The following is a 20820-nucleotide window of genomic DNA, read 5'->3' on the forward strand; positions in this document are numbered from 1 at the left end:
TAAGTATAACACGACGGGTAAGGGACCAAATTTTTACAGTTTATTTATTTTTAAACGACTATTTTGGGCTATTTTAATTAGTTACTTTACTTCACTTTATTATTTTTGACAGTTTATTTCTAAGATAGTATAAAAGCAGAATTCATTTTTATTCTACTCTTTTATCATTCTCAAATCAATTGCTCTAACTTTCTTTCTTCTCCAAAGCAAATATTCTCTCTGCAAATTTCTCATTCTCTAACAATGGCACCAGTAGTCAAAATCATGTCTCAATCTGGATATATCTATGAAAAGAACAACTTTGTAGCTCTTGTGAATAAGGAGATTCCATAGTCTGGAGACATTCACAAGATGGACTTTGTGAAGAGCTATAAACTCAGTTATGCTATGCAGAAATCACCCACAATCTATTGTGAAGTTGTGGAGGAGATATGGACAACTGTCGTGTAAAACTCATCTGAGAAAACCATAACTTTTACACTTAAAGGTAAGTAGTTTTGCATCAATAGTGACATTGTCAAAGCATGCTTTAGAATTCCAAATAACACTGCTACTGTTCCACACACAGATACTGATATAGTTAGCATGCTAAATTCTATGGGCTATGCACTTTCTACTTCTAAGTTAAGTGAAATTAGGAGGCTAGGTCTTAGAAAAGAATGAAGCTATCTGTGTGATGTGGTAACTAAAGTATTTTCTGGTAAAATTAGCAATTTTGATTCTGTTAACATCTCCATGCTTAAAATGCTTTATATGTTAGTTACTGATAAGTACTTTAATCTCAGTGACTTGATCATGTTTGAGTTAGGTTATAAGTTAGGAGAACTTAATAAGAGAGGTAAAAGTGTGTATTATGCTAGATTCTTTATGATTCTTGCTAACAATCTTATTGAGAATATTGTTGTTGAGAACCCAACCAACAAGCTAAATTGTTGGGTTCAAGAAAGGAGAGTTATTGATGATCTGAACAGGGCAAGTCACCACACAGAGGTGCCCCTCTTTTACTTTCCAATCATGGGGGACCTCAGGTAAGTGAGGTAAGCACCATTGTCTCCACTCTTCCAACCTCACACATTTCTTTGCCTTCAAGTGTAGCTATGGCATCTGTGTCAATGACCCAACAGATGCCTACCCAAGCTACCAAAACAAAATCTTCAAAATCCAAAGCTAAGAAATCTCCCTCTGTTTCTTTCGAAAGAAATCAGTTGCAAAAACTATTAAACACAAAGAGGGGAGTGTGAAGAAGAGTGGGCAAGGTGAGGGACAGGGTGAAAATTAAATAAACCCTAAGGATAAGGCTGGTGAGATTAGTGTACCCAAACCTAGCCACACCACAGTTTCCCAACAAACTGTGGTTGTTAATAAGGAAATAAGCTCTATTCTAGTTTCATCCTCCCAAAAGGATGTTACTATTGAAACAAGCTCCCAACCAGGAGCACAGGACAAGAGGGTTAGGGACACAAGTTTACCACAGACTTATGCTAGAAAGAAAAGATCAAAAACCCTTGAGGATGCACAGGGAACACACATAGTGCAAACTGGTGCTAAAGACCCAGTCACTGCACCATCTCAAAGTCAGATTGATGTGGCTCCAATAAATGTGGAGTCACAGCCAAAATCTTTAATAATTGAAGCTCCTAAAACACCAAATTCACCCACACATTCACTGGATGTAGATATGATTCATACATCACTTCCAAATTCTCTATCTTTAACTCTACTGGAGAAGCCAAAAATCCAAGCCAGTGAGCATCATCTTTTGGATGATTTGTTGGCTCACTTGCCAATTCTTTCTGAGTCTATTGAGACATCTGTGCCAAAATTTTCATCAATCTACACAGAGTCTACAATAGTCTCCACTCCAAACTCATTCATTTCTTCTATCTCAGTGGATATTATTCATCTGTCGAGTAGTGATTGTATCTCGACGGATGTGCCTAACAACAGTCATCCGTCGGCTAGCCAAACTACTATCCCGATGGATATTCCTCATTGGTCGGGAGTCTCTGCACAACTTCAAATTCCTATAGTTGTCATAAGTGTAGATGACTTAGTAGTAGTATAATCACTCTTGGGACTGAGGGAAGGGAGTGAATTGAGTGAGAGGCTGGGTTGCTCCCAAGCAAAAGGAGACAAAATGATCGAACCTATGAAGTCCATTTCTTCAGGACTGGAAAAAGTGAGTGAGGGGAGTCCCACCTTAGATAGTGAAGGTGAGGGTGTGAGGGTGGGAAGCCAAGGGGAGCCCTTGATGCAACAAAAGAGAGATTATTAGAGAAATGCAGGTACAAGAGTGATAAGGGTGGACACCATTGCTCGTGAGTCAATGAATGTCAGTGATGCTGAAAGAAAGAGACTATTTTAGCAAGAATATCAAGTTATCATAGATTCTATTTCCCTAGATGCTGAGACATTTAGTTATCTTGCTATAACTTATCAAACTCTAGTTGTACAGGGCAATGAGGAGGCTGAAAAGATGCTCAATCTAGTACACACAATTGCTTCTCTATAAAGAGCAAAGGATGCAATCACTGCTATGACATCCAATACTGGCAGTGATTTTGAACTGGCTGAAGATTCTTTTGGGGATGCTGGTGGGGATGATGAGGAAGATAACATGAGCATAGGGGAAGATGCAGACATTCCTTCCTGGATGCTAACCAAAGAATGTTCATACTCACATCTCCAATCCACATTGTTCAAGCTCATTCATGACACCCAAACAACCATTCAAGCATCTACAAATGCCAGCACAAAGAGACTACTTATAGCACATCTTGAAGCTCTTCAGCTGTATAAGATTCAAGCTCTCCAACATAGTCAAAATGTGGATGAAATAAAGCAAGAAGTTTTTGAAGTAAAACAGGATTTCATAGCAAGGTTGGATGCTAGACATCCTGGAACCACCATGACTGGGATAACTCAGAAAATGAGGAAGGAAGCTGATCTAAATAGAAAGGTTGAGGTCATGGACTCTAGATTATCTGATGTGGAGAAGTCAATGGCCAAGATACTTGCTAATCAGGAAACTCAGACTGCTCTGCTCCAATAATTAGTGGTTGTTCAACTCCCTTCCACACAACAACTTGATGCTAACAAAAAGAGGGAGAAAGGCTCATCAAGTGAGGGTGAGAAACAGCTCAACATTCAAGTCAGCAAAGTAATTGTGCCAATAATTGCTTTCACTAAGCCACCAGCCATGGACATCATTGACATCATCAATATGGCAGCAGCAAAACTGGAATCAAATGAGAAATTGCTAAAGATTTATGTAGCACCAGCTGAGAAGGAACTAAAAGAAAAATGAAGAAGAATGAATGAAGAAATTCAATAGAAATTTGGACCAATTCAGAAATCAGACAAAATATTTAATGATCACTCTAAAGTCAAGCAGATTTCTGTGAATGAGATGAGTTTGAATTATCTGGAAAAGGGTCAAACATCTTGCATAAAGTCTCCAAAGGCAAATCTGGTCCTGAAGCCTAAAAGAAACTACTCAAAGTTTTCAGACAACGATCTTATAGATACTGTGTTTGAGACACCTAGGCCAGATGTGAAAAAGCTGGTGGCTAGGTCAATTGCATTTTTCAAAGATCCTATTGATTCAGCACTTAAAAGAAGAATTGCCAAAATCTACAAAAATGGTAAAGAAATTTATGTGGTGGCTGGACACCCTCTGTTTGTAGAAGCTAAGAAGGAAGAGAAGGAAAGAATCAGGCAAGAAAAGAAGCAGGTTGCCTTAAATGCTAAGAAGCTCAAACAAGAGAAGGGGCAAGCTGTTATCTTGGCCAAACTTCAAGCTGTGAAGACTACAACAGAGATTTCTGCACAACCATATGTAATTGTTGAACCTCAAGATCAGAAAGTGCAAGATGCACCAAAACAGAAAAGAAGATTCAGATACAAGCTCCCCTTCAAAAGAAAATTGGACAATTCAAGGTGGTGGATCCAACTATGAATATTCATGTTGAGCCCATAATTCCAAAGGATGAGCTACTAGATTGGGATAGTTTGCCAATTCCTGAACTAAACTTTCCTATCTTCAATAAGCCAAAGAAAACAAAGACTAGAGCAATCAAGAAAGTGAAGCCTGTGTCTCTTAGATCCAAGACCCTAACCTAATCTCAACCCACAGTCAACAAGGAAGATCTCTTATACATCTGTGACATTAAGGAGTTCTCTGAAATAAACCTCTACTTGGAAGAATTGGAAGAAGTAAGAGGGATTGATGCTTACAGACATCTTACTGAAAGGCTAGTGTTCAAGTACAGGGGAGGGAAAGAGATCACATGGCCACTTCACAAGATTCTTCAAGAAATCCAATATGTACTGATAAAGGTCTATTCATCCTTCAAGAAGAACTTTATATTTAATGTGACTGCAAGGAGAATAGTCCTAAAGAAAATTGAGGAGCTAAGGAGTAATAGAGCTAAAGATGCACTTCCAAAAACTCTGTCTATTCCCTTTACAGGAAAGATAGTGCATTTGAGGCCTTATTGGCTGATGGAATTCATGAATGATAAGGGAGTTAGAAGATTCTTCAGACTGGATGACCAACTGAGTATCTCTAGCAATGAGACTCTTTTGGAAATGCAAGAAATGTTGGATTTATCTGAAGCTGATGAACTTGAATTCCATAGACAACTCCAAAATCAGATAGAAGAGAACAACAGGAGGCTTGGGAAGAAATCCAGACAATCAAGGAAATAGATTTATCTGCTCAGACTAGAGGAGCACCTTGATAATGATTGTGAGCAACTTTTTGTACAGTTTACTTTGTTCAATTTTCAGTGAATTTTGTAGCAATTATCAGTTTTCTCTACTACCTTTCAATCTGTATCTTTAGGATGTTTTGTTATCATCAAGTTTCTCTTAATTTATGGCTACAATTCCAGTAGAAATAAATTAGGGGAAATTTTAGGAATATGTTGTGAACTTGATGATAAATTAAACAAAACACCTTAGTAGATTTAACTTAGTAAATTTTGTAGCACTCGACGGATGATCTAATATAGTCCCGACGGATAAACTTTATAGTTCCGATGGATGACAGATTAACATCCATTGAGTGAGTAGCATATGTAATAATAAGAACTGTAGAACATTTCTGCAAACAATATGTATAAGTCAAGTAGATTTCTTAGGGATTTGTAAGTCATGTTGGCTACTAGATTGATATGCAAAATAGGTTGATTAATTGTAAATATGAAATGTGTTGTAATTCTGTATAAGTGAAATGGAGTCAAGTGACAAATAGACACCCGACGGATAATCTACAAGACGCCCGACGGATGATCAACAAAGCTTCCCGATAGATGACAAGCATAGACCCGACGGATGATCAAATTCAAATAGCTGTTGATAGTGACAACAGAGTCACATGCGTCGGCTGTTTGTAAAAGGAATGTGGCAGCCTGTTAAGCAGGAATTTGAGTACAAAGAAGCAGTACCATTTCTATTCAATTGTGAAGATATTCAAAGATGCTGGAATAGAGTAGTGAAGTAGCATAAAGTTAGACGATATGTTTTATTTTATTATCTTGTCTTATTACCATGTAAACTTGGTGATATATAAACCAAGTGTAGCAAGTAGAATGTAATAACCCCAAAATTTTGAACTTTTTGTAACCCTTATGAATAGTGTTTTTGCTGATATTGCTGAATAATAAAACTTTTCATGCCACACTATGTAGGGGTTTTTATATGGATATTCTGAGATTTTATTAGTACTCTATATGGTATATAAGTGTATGTAAAGATCGTCAGAATCCAAATCCGAACACTTTGATTTTTCCCGGAAATCCACTAGATACAAAAAGAATTGAGTATAAGGTAACAGGATAAAAAGGATTTAAATTAAAGGATTATAAGAGAGGATCATAAAAGTAATATAATGTATTGAGAAAGGTTAAGGAAACCCAAGTAATAAGATCCCGGGTATGATCCCTCAAACGAGAAACGAGAACGAAAGTTAAGCTAACCGTATAACAGATCAGCGGTCATTAGGCAAACAATTAGGAGTTAATCAAGGAGGTTAGGGATGATGAGGTCATCAAACCAATAAGAAGAGGGCAAGTAAGGGGTGATGACATAGCAAAGGTGACATAAGCATGACATAGGGGGGGAGGAGGTGTGGTTGGTTTTTAACCACACAATTTTCAAGGTTAATAAGGTAATTAACCAAAATCAAATCAAAAGCAACCAAGCTAAGTTAAACAAATCACAAACACAAAAATCATTTCCTTTCTTCTTCAACATTTGCTCTCGGCTTTTCTTCATTTCAAGAAGAAGAAATTTCAAAGTTCAAGTTTCAAGCTTCCTTAATTAGTAAGGTAATTATCTAGTACTCCTTATGCATAGATATGGCTATCCTATAAGTTTAAGCCTCCAATTCATTCTCAATCTCTTCCAAGAAATCAATGAAGAAGATAATGAATAGTGATTTCAAGATTTTTAACTTGATTTTTCTTGTTTTTCTTTTAAGATCCAAGCATCCCTAAGACATCTCAAGGCTTCTTAAGGCTTCCTAGCTACTCACATCACTTCAAGGAAGGTATAACATCTCCAAACCCTAGCTTTACTTTGTATATTAGGATGATTTTGATTGTTATGGTAAAAGAGTAGCTTGATGCTTGAATGTTTAGAGTTTGGGTTGGAGTTGTAGTAAATTGAATGATAAGCATGATTTGAGCTTAATTGTTAAGTAGTATTAGTTGAATTTGGAGATGTTATAATATATGATTGGATTGAGATCCATGAGCTCATTATGACTAAAATCAGTAGCTTTGATGTGTATCTTGAGTTGTTATTGATTGGTAGTTGGATTGATGTGAATTGGAGTGTTTTAAATTTGGGAAATCGCGTAAACATAGCCGTCGTAATATCCGATTTACTTTAGAATACTTTTGTTCATAACATTAGGACCCGAGAACTCCCTGCTAGGTTTTGACCATTGCCATGATTAGATAGTTCATGTTACGAGCTTCGTTTTGATATGTGGTTCGCTTGATTCCGATGTACGGTTTAGGAGAAACGGCCGTTTTAAGTAACGACATTTTGCGAACAAACCATTACCCCTCGCCGTACTATGAAACCTTGGTTAAAGACCTTAAAGGAATAATTGGAGTATGAAACAATTATGTTAAGTGTATTAGGCAGTTGGTAAGGTACTCGAGAAAGAATCGCCTTAGTACTCTTAATGGTTAATTTATTAAAAATGGTGGAGCCGAGAGTACTCGAGTGACTTAAGTGAATCGTTAAGCGCAAAGCGAGCGTTAGAGTCTAAATTGGTTAAAGTATAGATTTATAAGTGACTTTGGTTTAATTCCAACTTATATGTTGTTTATAGGTTACCAGACTCGTCCCAAGCCATTTGTAACCCCCAGTCGCTCAGGCAAGTTTTCTACCCGTATAACTGTTGTTGTGATGTATATGTGTATATGCATGATCTTGTGATAAATGCATATTTGTTATTAGCAAATTCTTGCGATATATGGTAGCATATGATATGGTATATATGCATGCCTGTTTCATAATCTTGATATATATTTGTTGAATCAAATGCTTACTAGTTGCATAATACCTATGCTAGAGATAAGCAGTAGTTGCGTATACCCTGAGTATAGGGGACCCAAAGGTGAACCCTTTCCTAAAAACCGGGAGTAGATGTTCCCGAGTATATGATATATATATATATTTATATATATATATATATTGATATAGTTTTCAAAACTATTAATCGAATAAGGTTTATTCGATAAGTTTATATTATTTAATGAATATTACTTGAATATTCATTCGAGGACTTATGACTCAGTTTATATTATTTAATGAATATTATTTGAATATTCATTTGAGGACCTATGACTCCGGCTATTTGCTGAGATATATACTTTATTTTATTAAAGAATAAGGTGTCGATAATCAAACTTATCTTTGATTATTCAAATAAAGATAGTACTTTCGTATAAGTATATCTTTGGTTATTTAATACCCATTTCAAGTATAAGTTTTACAACTTCTACCTCAATTATTTGTATAAAGATTATTCTTTATGGGAATATTATTTAAATAATAATATTCAGATATTTTCTAATATATTGGGACTGATTTGCTTTATTAAATCAGCATTTCTCCAAACACTCTTTAAAGTGTTTTCGAGTCTTTAAAATGATTTTTAAAAGTTAGAGCGGATCCCAAAACTCATTTTTTTATATATTTAAGATCTTCCTTTAAAGGGGATTTAAATACTCGCTCAAAACCGGAGGGATCCGGCTCTGTGGTGTATTTTATATTCGCAACAAGGTTGCTGTTTTGGTAAATGAATTGATTACTTACCCAACATTCGGGAAGTAAGTCCCTCTATCGAGTCGGCATAAGCAACATGGGCTCAGTGGGCGTCCATGAAAGTGTAAGTGGCTCAGTGGGAGTCCATCAAATGCGTAAGTGGCTGAGTGGCAGTCCAGCATAAGGTCCTATTGTGACCAGGGTGATGACCAGTGGGGAATTCGTCCATCTACTAGTAGAAAAGGTTACTTATTGGTATCTTTGCCTGATCAGCAAGATACCGGGTTTATGCCACAATTCTTTTCCTTTCCAAAAATTCATTGGATGTTACAAACTCTGTTCATACTTTACATGACAGAGGTTTTCAGGAAATGTATAAAGAGATATATATATGTGGATATATATATCGGGACTTAATGAAGTATATCATAACTTCATTTCATTTAATGATATTTCAAAGATTGAATCTATTCAAGTCTTATCTTGTAGTCTCATCAGTGTGATGAACTTTTGAAACTAATTATAACTTGAACGGTGGTAGTTCAAGTAGTATTCGGAAAAGATATAAGTATATTGGAGTATCTTGTAACTTCATCTTTTAAACTTATATCTAGTTAATGATTATCTTATGCATGACAAAGATTTTCAGAAAAACGTTGAGACAAGGTTGGATATATGAGATCACCTTGCAACAATATTTTTATACAGTTATAAACTAGAACTCTGTGTATATTATACATGACAGAGGATTTCAAAGATTGTGAAAAGTATATATGTATATATACTGAATATTTTGCGACTTGGTCACGTTAAGATATCAACTTGGTTTATTTCTTCTTGACCAAGACTTTCATGAGTACTATGAGAATGCTCATATATTGTAAATCATTATACATATTATTTTGGTGGGCTTGTTGCTCACCCTTGCTTTCTTCTTTCATCACACAACATCAGCTAGACAAGATGAACAGGACCAAGCTTCCAATTCACAAGCGGTTAGAAAATGTTCCGCAGTTTTCTGGAAGCGTTGATGCCGCCGTAGCTGAGGTAGGAGCTACCAATAGGCTAGGTTTTCAACTATTGGTGAACCAGATTTATGTATATTTATGAATTGTAATAATGGTAAAGAAATGTAAATTTATTCAGAAACCCTTTTAAGGTGTATTGGCATATAATTGTGGAATAAAACGACTTATGATTATTTTTAGATATTCATCTCTGAGACTATAACTTGTGGTGTGTGTGTTTATGGTGGGGTCACAGTACAGAATAGTTGATTATTTATTAAGATTGGGTGTTATTAAGGGAAATTGAACTCGTAACAACCCGGATCCCCGACCCCGGATTTGGGGGTGTTACATAGAACATCTATCAAACTAAGCAGATATATTTTTCAGAGAAACATATCAGCCTATATTTTGTAAGCATTTCTCTGTAGTTTTAGTTGTTCAGACTTGTAAGCAGCTGTGAGCTACTCAAGCTTCACAGGGTTCTCATTTGATATATATATATATATATCTGGTGGATACTTTCAAATCCACCAGAAAGTTCTAAAAACTTTTGTTTTTATTACTTAGTGTTTTGATTTCTATCATCTTTTTATTCTGCACAACTGCTAATCAAACACTGTTATACTTATCAAGTTAGAACTATTTTAAAATCTGAAAAAGTAGCCAGAATTACATCCAACCCCCCTTCTGTAACTCTTGTTGATATTGTTAGGGAATAACATCATTAATTATATCAGAATTGGGCTGACAGCTAAGACCATTAGAAAGGGCCTAAAACCCTGAATATTAATTAATTTCGTAATTAATTAATAGGGGGTAAATCGGCTAATAAATAAAGTCCAATTAAGCATACAATTCCTTGGATATTGGCCTCCAAGAAATCTCATAGGATAAGGAATCAGTTTCCTACTTCCTAGGACTCCAAAGTCCATTCTAATTCTGAGACTTGCCCACCAAGTCTCCTAGATCTAGTTAATTCAAGGACTCCCAACACCTATATAAGGGATCTCACTCCAACCAATCAGAACTACGGTTTTGACTTGATCCTTGGCATATAGCAAGGTACGTAAGCATCTTGTTAAGGCAGATCGAGTGACGAGACACAATAGCAGTCAAATCGAGCCTCGAAGCTCACGAACCCAAGTATTAAATACAACAATTAATATACCCTAGTTTTTAATTCATAATATTTGGCGTCGTCTGTGGGAAATCTGAACAACAACCATGGCGAGAACACGGAGTGGAAATAGTGCCCCTGGGGGTACACCAGCTAGGACGACCTATGCGATTTCATCAAAAGTGGAGATACCTCCGCATTCGACCTATTCCGCCACCCAGGGAGGAGCCTAGGTAGGGGCAACTGAACCCCAGCCATAAGGGACGATCCGCCCGGCTCCTCAGGGGATGGATTCTAAACTTCAACAGCTACATACACCTGTGAATTCCCGACCCGTTGGGAATGAGTATTCAACTGTTGTGACCACTAAACCCCCTTATAGGATGCCCCTTCACCCCGAGGTTGGAGGAAGTGGACATGCTAATAGGAGTGAGGCATAAGAGCAGACTCCCCAATATATACGTGGTTTGGATCCTATCCCTGAGGATCAAGAATTTTCTGGTCCTTATACTGAGAGGGACTCCGAATCTTCGAATGATGATGTGGCCCCAAGAAGGAGGCATACTGGTAAAGAGCCGATGCCTGATGGTAACCAGCGTCCTAGGAGCACCCGAGGGATGAATCCCCAAGAACTGCAGAAGAGAATCAGGGCTCACGAGGCTGAGATTCAAAGGCTGAAGCGCAACTTGGAGGCGCATCAGACCTCCAGACCCCCATTACCTCCAAAAAGGAGAAATCCTCCTCTAATCATAGACCTGGATGGTCCGCTACAGAGAAGGGCTGTTGTCCCAAGGGCTGATCCAAATAATCTTCTTCCCCTGGGAGATCCTGATGATCCTACTCCACCATTCACTGAAGAGATAATGAGCGCCCATATCTCAAGGAAGTTCAAGATGCACACCATCAAAGCTTATGATGGGACTGGAGATCCCGCAAATCATGTCAGGACATTCTCTAATGCACTGTTGTTGCAGCTCGTGAATGACACTATTTAATATCGGGCCTTTCCTCAAACCCTGTCGGGAATGGCTCAAAGATGGTATAGCCGTTTGCCTCCGAATTCTATTGGGTCCTTCATGGAATTAAGTCAGGGTTTTATTAACCAATTCATCAGTGGAAGAGTGCATGAGAAAAGTTCAGCATCCCTCATGAGCATCGTGGAGGGAGCAAAAGTGTCATTGAGGGACTATCTGAATCATTTTACCAAGAAAGCTTTGAAGGTCCCAAACCTTGATGACAAGGTAGCTATGATATAACTACAACAGGGAACAAGGGACGAGTTCTTCAATATGTCATTGGCCAAGCGCCCCCCTGAAAGTATGTTACAGCTCCAAGATAGGGTCGGGAAATATATCAAAGTGGAAGAGAGCAAGAGGAAGACAGTAGTGAATAACGAGCCCGCTGCTGGCAAGATGCGAAAGACTGATCTGGAATATATTGCTATGGAAAAGTATCCTAGAACTGAGCAAAACACTGATTCGACCCCAAAGAAGGGAGGACCTGGGAAAAAGTTCACTGAGTATGCTAAGTTAAATGCTCCTAGAAGCCAGATCTTGATGGAAATTGAGAAAGATACAGATATCCGTTGGCCTAAACCCCTGAAGGCTAATACTACCAAGCTAGATAAGTGTAAATACTGCAGATTTCATAAGGATGCTGGTCATGACACCGATGATTGTAGACAATTGAAAGATTAAATAGAGTTCCTCATTCAAAAAGGAAGGTTGAGCAAGTACACTGGAGATGTAGGAGATAGGAATAACAATGGGAGAAAGAACTTTGATGATCATCAGAGGGACCAAGACGATCAGGGGCGAAATCCCCAGCCTAGTGGACCTGTGATAAATACAATCTTTGGAGGACCAACTGCTGCTGGTTTATCCAAGAACTCAAGGAAATCATATACTAGAGAAGTTATGCATATTTTTGGGGAAGCCCCGAAGAGGGCTAGGATAGGAGTAACAATGGCATTTGATAATTCTGACTTGGAGGGTGTGAAATTTCCACATGATGACCCACTGGTCATAACACCAATAATAGGGAACATCCCGGTGAAGAGGGTCCTTGTAGATAATGGTGCCTCGGTGGACATCTTACTGCATGATACCTTTCTAAGGATGGGTTACAATGATTCTCAATTAACCCCGACTTATATGCCAATATATGGATTTGCAGGAGTGGAGTGCCCCGTAGAAGGGATAATTAAGTTGCCAACGACCATAGGTCAGGAACCAAGATAAGCAACACAAATGTTGAACTTTGTGGTAGTAAAGGCTAGTTCAACTTACAACATAATTATGGGAAGAACAGGGATATATGCCTTCAAGGCAGTCCCATTCTTCTTACCATTCAGTGATGAAGTTTCCCACCCGGAATGGGATTGGAGAAGAGAGAGGAGATCAAAAGATGGCAAGGAGTTGTTATGTGGCCTCTTTTAGGGCAGATGGGGTTGGGGGCAGGTTCTACCTATTGAAGACCTGGATATTCGTGAGAATGATGAGAAAAAAGGGAAGCCAGCAGAAGACTTGGTTCCGATTCCTTTGGCTCCCAAGGATCCTGAGAAAGTGATTTTTATTGGAGCAACACTAGGGGAACCCCTTAAAGGGAAGTTGGTGAAATTTTTACAAGAAAATAATGATGTATTTGTATGGTCGGCAGCTGATATACCAGGCATAGACCCGGAACTGATCACTCATAAGCTGAATATGGATTCGAATCGAAAGACTGTGAAGCAAAAGAAAAGAAGCTTTGCTCTAGAGAGACAAGAAACTATTAAACAAGAAGTAGAGAAGCTCTTAGAGGCTGGTTTCATTGAGAAACAATTTCCATAATGGTTAGTGAATCCTGTAATGGTAAAGAAGGCTAATGGAAAATGGAGGATGTGTGTGGATTTCACCGATCTGAATGACGCATGTCCCGAGGACTGTTTCCCATTGCCAAGGATAGATACCTTGATAGATGCTACTGGTGGACATGAGATACCGAGCTTCATGGATGGAATTAGTGGATACAATCTGATCAAGATAAACAAGGATGACATCCCAAAGGTATCATTCATTACTGACTTCGGTGTTTTTTGTTATCTTGTTATGGCGTTTGGTCTCAAGAATGCAGGGGCCACCTATCAAAGGTTGGTAAATAAGATTTTCAAGGATATTACTGGCAAGACCATGGAAGTTTATGTCGATGACATGTTAGTCAAGAGTCTAGTGAAGACTGACCATATAACCCATATGAGGGAAGCTTTTGAGTTCCTGAGATATCACAAAATGATGCTAAATCCTGCAAAGTGTGCTTTCGGAGTGGGGTCTGGAAAGTTTTTGGGACTGATGGTCTTTACGAGAGGAATAAAGGCTAATCCTAATAAAATAAAGGCTATCATAGATATGGAATCACCACGTTCCATAAAGGACATTTAGAAACTCACCGGAAGAGTTGCAACTCTAGGACGTTTCATCTCCAAATCTGGAGACAAGTGTTTGTCATTCTTCAAATCCTTGAAGAAAGTGAAAGATTTCATGTGGACTGAGGAAAGCCAGAAGGTATTTGAAGAATTAAAAAAATATATGGCTCAGGCCCCGCTGTTGGCCAAGCCAGCCCTGGATGAAACTTTATATTTGTACTTAGTCGTTTCAGAAAATGCCTTGAGCGCTGTATTGGTTAAGGAGAACTTAAAGTCCAGAAACCCATATACTATGTTAGCAAGATTCTGCATGGAGCTGAGTTGAATTATTCAACCATTGAGAAGTTTGCTTTAGCCTTGGTGATGGCCTCAAGGAAGTTGTGCACTTACTTCCAGGCTTATAAAATTGAAGTGCTAACAAATCAGCCCTTGAGAAATATTATTCATAGTACCATAACTAGTGGAAGGCTGATTAAGTGGGCAATAGAATTGGGAGAATTCGATATCAAATACAAGCCAAGAACGGCAATAAAAGCTTAGGCATTGGCTGACTTCGTGGTGGAATGTACCATACCCAACCAAGAAGTCGGGGGGCAGGAAGGCACTATACCTCAAGCCACAGAGGGTGATAAAGGAGATAAAGAAAAGAACGTCAAGAAGAAGGAATATTGGGTTCTCTATTTTGATGGAGAATCAAAAACAAATTCAAGAGGAGCAGGGCTAGTTTTACAAAGTCCCGATGGGTTCTTGATTGAATATGCTATGAAACTAGACTTCCTAACTACAAACAATAAAGCAGAATATTAAGCTCTAACCGGCCTCGGCTTGGCAGGGACATTGAGAGTCAAGAACTTAAAAGCCTGTGAAGACTCGAAGTTGGTCATATCCCAGGTCAAGAGAGAGTTTGAGTCAAGGGATGATACGATGGCTAAGTACGTTCTCCTAGTAAGGGCTGTGATGACTCAGTTCGATGAATGCCATGTTGAGCACATCCCAAGGGAGGAAAATGCTAAGGCGGATGCGTTGTCTATGTTCGCTTCATCGGAGATAGAGAAGAGTTCAGGAAGTGTGTACTTCCGCGTTTTAAAGACACAGAGCATTGATGTTAAACTTGTAGCTCCCATAGGGCTGAGGACATCGTGGATAGATCCCATTAAGGCCCATATCCAAACTGGTTGGCTTCCAAACGATGTGAATGAAGCACAAACATTGGTTGTTCGAGCGCTGAGATATTCTTTAATTAAGATGTCTCAGGCCCGATGAGGCACGATTGGCTCTTGAAGAGGTACATGAAGGTATCTGTGGGAAACACCTGGGGGGCAGAACACTGGATCATAAGATAACCCGTTTAGGCTTTTATTGGCCAAAGATGATGGCCGATGCCAAAGAATATGTGAAGAAGTGTGTTTGTTGTCAGAAACATGCACCAGTTGTTCGACAACCCCCCGAGATGTTAACTTCAATCAACTCTCCCATCCCATTTGCCATGTGGGGAATGGATATACTTGGGCCTTTCCCTATGGCTGTGGCATAAAGAAGGTTCTTGATTGTAGCTATTGATTATTTTACTAAATGGATTGAAGCCAAGCCTTTGGCCAAGATCACAACTAAGCAAGTTGCACAATTCCTGTGGGAAAATATCATGTGCCGAGATGGAATTCCCCGTATCCTAGTTACCGATAACGGAACACAGTTCAACAATGAGGAATTCAAGAAGTATTGTGAGGTGAATAAGATTGAGTTGCGGTTTACCTCCGTAGCTCACCCGCAAGCCAATGGGCAAGCGGAAGTGGCGAATCGTATAATCCTGGATGGACTAAAGAAGAGGATCGAGAAATCAAGGAACAATTGGGTGGATGAAATACTACCAATACTATGGGCCTATAGAACCACTTGTAGAGTCATAACTTGGGCAACTCCCTTCATGGTAGCATATGGGGCAGAAGCGGTTGTTCCTGTGGAGATATCATATTCGTCTCCTAGGATCCAAGCTTTTAACGCTGAGGAAAATGAGGAGGGGAAAATTAGCCTTGGATCTTATTGATGAAGTGCGAGATGAGGCAAATGCGAAGATAGTGGAATATCAGAAGAGGGCTTCATTCTACTACAACCTAAGGGTTAAAGAATGATTCTTCAGGCAAGAAGATTTGGTCCTGAGAAAACTGGAAGCCTCTTGAGTAGGCAGAAAGAAAAGCTCACCCCAAATTGGGAAGGGCCATATAAGGTTAAGAACGTTCAAGGGAGAGGAACTTACAAGTTGGACACCATGGATGGAGAAGAAATTCCTCGGACTTGGCATGCTCAAAACTTGAAAGTTTACTACTTATAGTTTATACATACTGTAGGGGAAACAAGGTTAAAAAGCACCTTGAAGCTCTGCTTGCGTAGGATTTTGTATGGTAGTTTTATAAGACTATCTAGTTCTGCGAAGAATATTATGTAAGGGATGAATCCCAAAGAGTTAACAATTTATAAAGTTTCCATTTAGGACGTATCATCAACTATTTGGTTCATCTTATGTGTGATTGAGTTTTCTTATCCATTTTCAGTACAAGTACGAAAAATGAGAGGAAAAGCTACGAAAAGGCAGGAAAACTATCTAAACTCCCATAAATAGTGAAAGTACTTAGAAAAAATAAAAGGCAAATAAATAGCTGGAAGATGACATAAATAAATCCCCGAAGAGAATGAGTTCAATATACAATAAGTTAAAGAAAACAATAAACATAATGAACTAAAAACACTACTCCTCCATGTGGGAGTTTTCCTTCCCCTGCTCCTTCTTAGCACCTCCCTTCTCAGCATCGGTAGAAAGCTCAGCATCCTTCGTGAGAGAAGCAGGAGGAGAGGTAGTGTTGGGATCCAGGATACGATCATCATGATGAGGAGAGTTTAAGAGAGCATCCAAGCTATCCTCCATCTCTGGTTGTTCAGGACTTATAAAGTCCTTAGGATCTATTAAGCCAGGATGCTTCTCCGAAACCGTCTTCACAGCCGCATCCCATCCCTGGGTAAACTGTAGAGAATAAAGACCCTCATCATGAATTTCCATGAGATTCTTAAATTTCTCAGAATCCATGTAATCATCAATGATGGTTTCCTTATCACTCCAAAGCTTAACCAGCTCAAAATGAGCCTTAGACAGCTCCTCCCCTTTGGTTGCCAGCTTTTTCTCCAAAATCTCAGCCCTCTCCTTCCACTTCTTCATCTCCCTCTCGAATTCCTCCCAGTTCCCCTTCTAGGACCTAGCTTGGTGAAGGACCACCTAGAAGTAAGTGTTGCTCTACACAAAGAAGTATAACTTAACACAGTTTTATAAAAGAGAGAGAAAAGTTGGAATTAAAAAGGGAAAAAGGGATGTTACTGCAGCTTGGGCTTGAGAACCCATGAGCTCAATGGACTCAATGTCACTCCCCGTGACAATGTCAGTAAAGTCGTGGGGAGTGATAGAGTGATACGACAAGTCCTTGGCATGTTTGGTGGATCCTACCACCGTATCACTTCTTCTGAAGCCCCGGTTGGGCCTAAAAGAGTGCTCCTTCAAGGGCGATCCATATCATCCCCCAGCCCCACCACCAGAACGTGGGGCCTAAGGAAGGAAGGAGCATCAGACTTGCTCTCGGGGTCTTTGTTCAGCTTGGCCCTCTTCCCCGGCCAGATTCCCCCTCCTTAGGCCTATTGATGTTGTTAATAGCCTCGCAAGCTAAAATAAAAAGAAGAAAAATGTTAGAAATCTGGAAATAACAGAATTTCAATGAAAGAGAGAATGAAATAGTTACACAGGTAAAGTTACCCTTATCACAAGCTCGAGATAGACCAACTTTCTTCAAGGAGAACTCCTCTAATAGGGTCAAGGTATCTGTTTTTCCGTCATCCGAAATAAGGGCTTGATATGCCACCTCCTCTTCATCAGTTAACCTAATGCTAGAGGGTCTACCATCTGATACTTTACAAAAAGGCCTACGGAAGCGAGTGGCCCAATTACCTTCAGCCCAAGTCAGCCTAACAAACTCATCCTTCCACTTGGGGTTATTTTCAACTATGGAGTTACCATAAAAAATGTGGGGAATTTTGGGCCTTTGACGTATCAAAACCCAGCCCAGTTGAGTTCAAGCACAGTTAAAAAACTGGAATTTTTTTCTAAAAACAGCAACGGAAAGGGGAAATTTATTCCTAAGGCATAAAACCATAAAATAAATAATATTCCTCCATGCATTAAGAGGGAGTTGACATGGGTTTAATTTTACATCTGCGAGCAGACGAGGAATGAATTCATGGAACGGGAACCTAAGACCTGCGGTTAGGGCTCCTCGATAAAAAAAAGTGTATCCCCCTCCCAATTACATGTCCTATCCCCAGGGGCGGCCGGAGTAATCCTAAGGTAAGGAGGGAGTTTATACATGATATTAAAGGCTTCTATCCTACCATCTAACTCATGAAAAGTATTGCCATGATTGTATGAATCTAAATCAGATAAAGAGGGATATTCATTGCCTCTAGAGTTTATCATATCAATGAGAGAAGTATAGGGAGATTGGATTTAAATTACATTACCTCTCTTGGAAGAATTCATCTTTCCCAGCCGAGCTAGATCGCGATCCGCCATTGATATTCTTGGGATGAAGGCTTAAAATCCAGAAAGAAAAAGGAAGTGGTGGATCTGCTGATAAGTGGATTTTATATCCACTTGGAACGCTTTATTACAAGCTTAAATTGGTGTTTTGGACTAAAGTTGTTGGTATTTTGATGTATTTTTGTGTTATTGCATTTCAGGTATCAGTTAAATGAAGAAATGAGCTTTTAAAGGAAATATGATGAAACGTGATCAGATTTGGAAGCCAAGGCCAGTGTCAAGTTGTAGAGAATTTCATTAGTTTCGCGTGGACAGTTGAAGCGCCTAATTCTGACGAGTAGAACTCAAGTTATGGACAAAATAAGATTCATCAGAATTCTCCAGAAAGGCTTCACGCGGCCGCGTCAGAAGTGCACGCGACCGCCTGCTGACACGCGACCGCCTCCGACCCGCACGCGACCGCATGCTAATGCGCGGCTGACTTCGCTGATTTCGCTGAAAAAGCCTTTTTTGAGTGGAATTTGACGATTTTAAGGGTTCAGGTCCAATATGGGCTTATATATACTTAAAAAAAGGGTTTTCATCATCCGGGAAGATTTGGAGATCAAGGAGAAGACCTAGAAGCACAAAACAACTCCGAAAAAGATCTTGTATTCTACTTGTGATTCTTTGAAAATAGTTGTAACTTTGGATGCTCGTTTTCATTCTTGTTGAACCTAGACCTTTTTTATTCGTACTTTGATTATTATTCAGTTTATTAAGACCTTGTTTTATACCATGCTTTTATTGGAACCCATGATGACGATGAGTTCAATTATGGGCTAATCGTTATCATGGAATTCTAGCGGATTTACTTATGGATTTCAATAGTTAATTTGTTCTGATACCTTAGTGTATGGTGATTGATTGATATCCTAGTAATTATTGTGCTTATTCGTCTTATGTGCGTAGCTAATATATAAGATAGCGTGTTATTCTCTATTGAAGCGACAGTGAATATAGAGGTTTAGAACTTGCCATGCTAGCATAGGTTCATGTATTTGTTATGCATGATTCGTAGGTAATTTTAACCATCTTACTTGCCCTATGTAATCACGATAGATAACTTGCACATTAAACCGTTATGTTTTTAGTTTTTATAGACATATAAGGACTAAGCATAATAGGTGTCTATTCAACTTCTGTCTCTTTTGTGGATGCTTGGTATTGGGGTATTCGTACAAAGAAAGTTGGCATTTACTAGTTTCGTGTTATCTGATTAGTGTCATCACCATTACATACTAAGGTTAAGAACAATAAGGCTATTGAATGAAGCATTTAATGAAGTTAGAATCCCATGTTTGTCATATATAGTAATGCAACCTGAATTCTCTTAGTTAATGTTATTTAGTATAATTTCTTAGTTTAATAAAAACCCAATTTGTTATTTCTCTTAGCATTGAGCGATAACCATACATTGTTGCATAGGTGCAAAAATTGAACTTAACCTAAACCAGTCTCTGTGGGAACGAATCTGATTTATATCTTATACTACTTGTGAACGCGTATACTTGCATGAATTTTAGCGCGTGTTTTCGCCCTTACAAGTTTTTGGCGCCGCTGCCGGGGACTCAGTGTTAATTTTTAGTTTATGTGCTTGTCATTAGTGGTCATTAAAGTTCACTGACTCGGACTCTTTTACTCTCACGGTTTATTTGTTTGTGTTTCAGGTACTCAGTACAATGGGAGATCTAGTAGCACGAACGAAAGCCTTTATGGATTTTTCTTAACCCAAGATCAATGACATTCAATCTAGCATTGTCTGGCCAGCTATCACAGCTAATACCTTTGAGATCAAGCCTATCATAATTCAATGGGTGCAGAATTCAATCCAGTTTGGGGGTTCTCCAACTGAAGATCCCAATGTGTACATTAGGGATTTCATTGAGATATGCGACACCTTCAAGTTCAACGGTGTTTCTGAAGATGCTGTGAAGCTGAGACTGTTCCCATTCTCTCTGAGGGACAAGGCTAAGAGCTGGTTACACTCTCTACTAGCTGGTTCAATTACTACTTGGGAAGATCTTCCTTAGAAGTTTCTTACTAAATTCTTCCATATGGCGAAGACAACTGCACTGAGGAATGCTATTACTCAATTTGTGCAGCAAACGGGAGAATCGCTATATAAAGCTTGAGAGCGCTACAAGGAGATGCTTAGCAAGTGTCCTCATCATGGAATGCCTGATTGGATGATCATCAATTGTTTTTATAATGGGTTGGGAGCACAGTCCAAACCCATGCTCGATGCAGCATCAGGCGGAGCATTATAAGAAAAGAGCTATGAGGAAGCTTATGATCTAATTGAACTGATGGCTGCTAATGAATATCAGTATCCAACCTAGAGATGTCCACAGGGCAAGGTAGCAGGAGTTCTTGAAGTGGATACTGCTAC

At 39.0% G+C, this 20820-nt stretch overlaps 1 non-coding gene across 1 annotated transcript; it reads right to left on the reverse strand.

The window, feature by feature from the left end:
- Positions 1-20500: 20500 nt before the first annotated feature.
- LOC141670175 (small nucleolar RNA R71) lies at positions 20501-20607 on the reverse strand. Its single transcript, XR_012554417.1, has one exon. It is a non-coding gene; the product is annotated as a small nucleolar RNA R71 (small nucleolar RNA).
- Between the last annotated feature and the right edge of the window lie 213 nt (positions 20608-20820).

This window comes from Apium graveolens, chromosome 6, assembly GCF_009905375.1.
Source record: "Apium graveolens cultivar Ventura chromosome 6, ASM990537v1, whole genome shotgun sequence".
NCBI classification, from domain to species: domain Eukaryota; kingdom Viridiplantae; phylum Streptophyta; class Magnoliopsida; order Apiales; family Apiaceae; genus Apium; species Apium graveolens.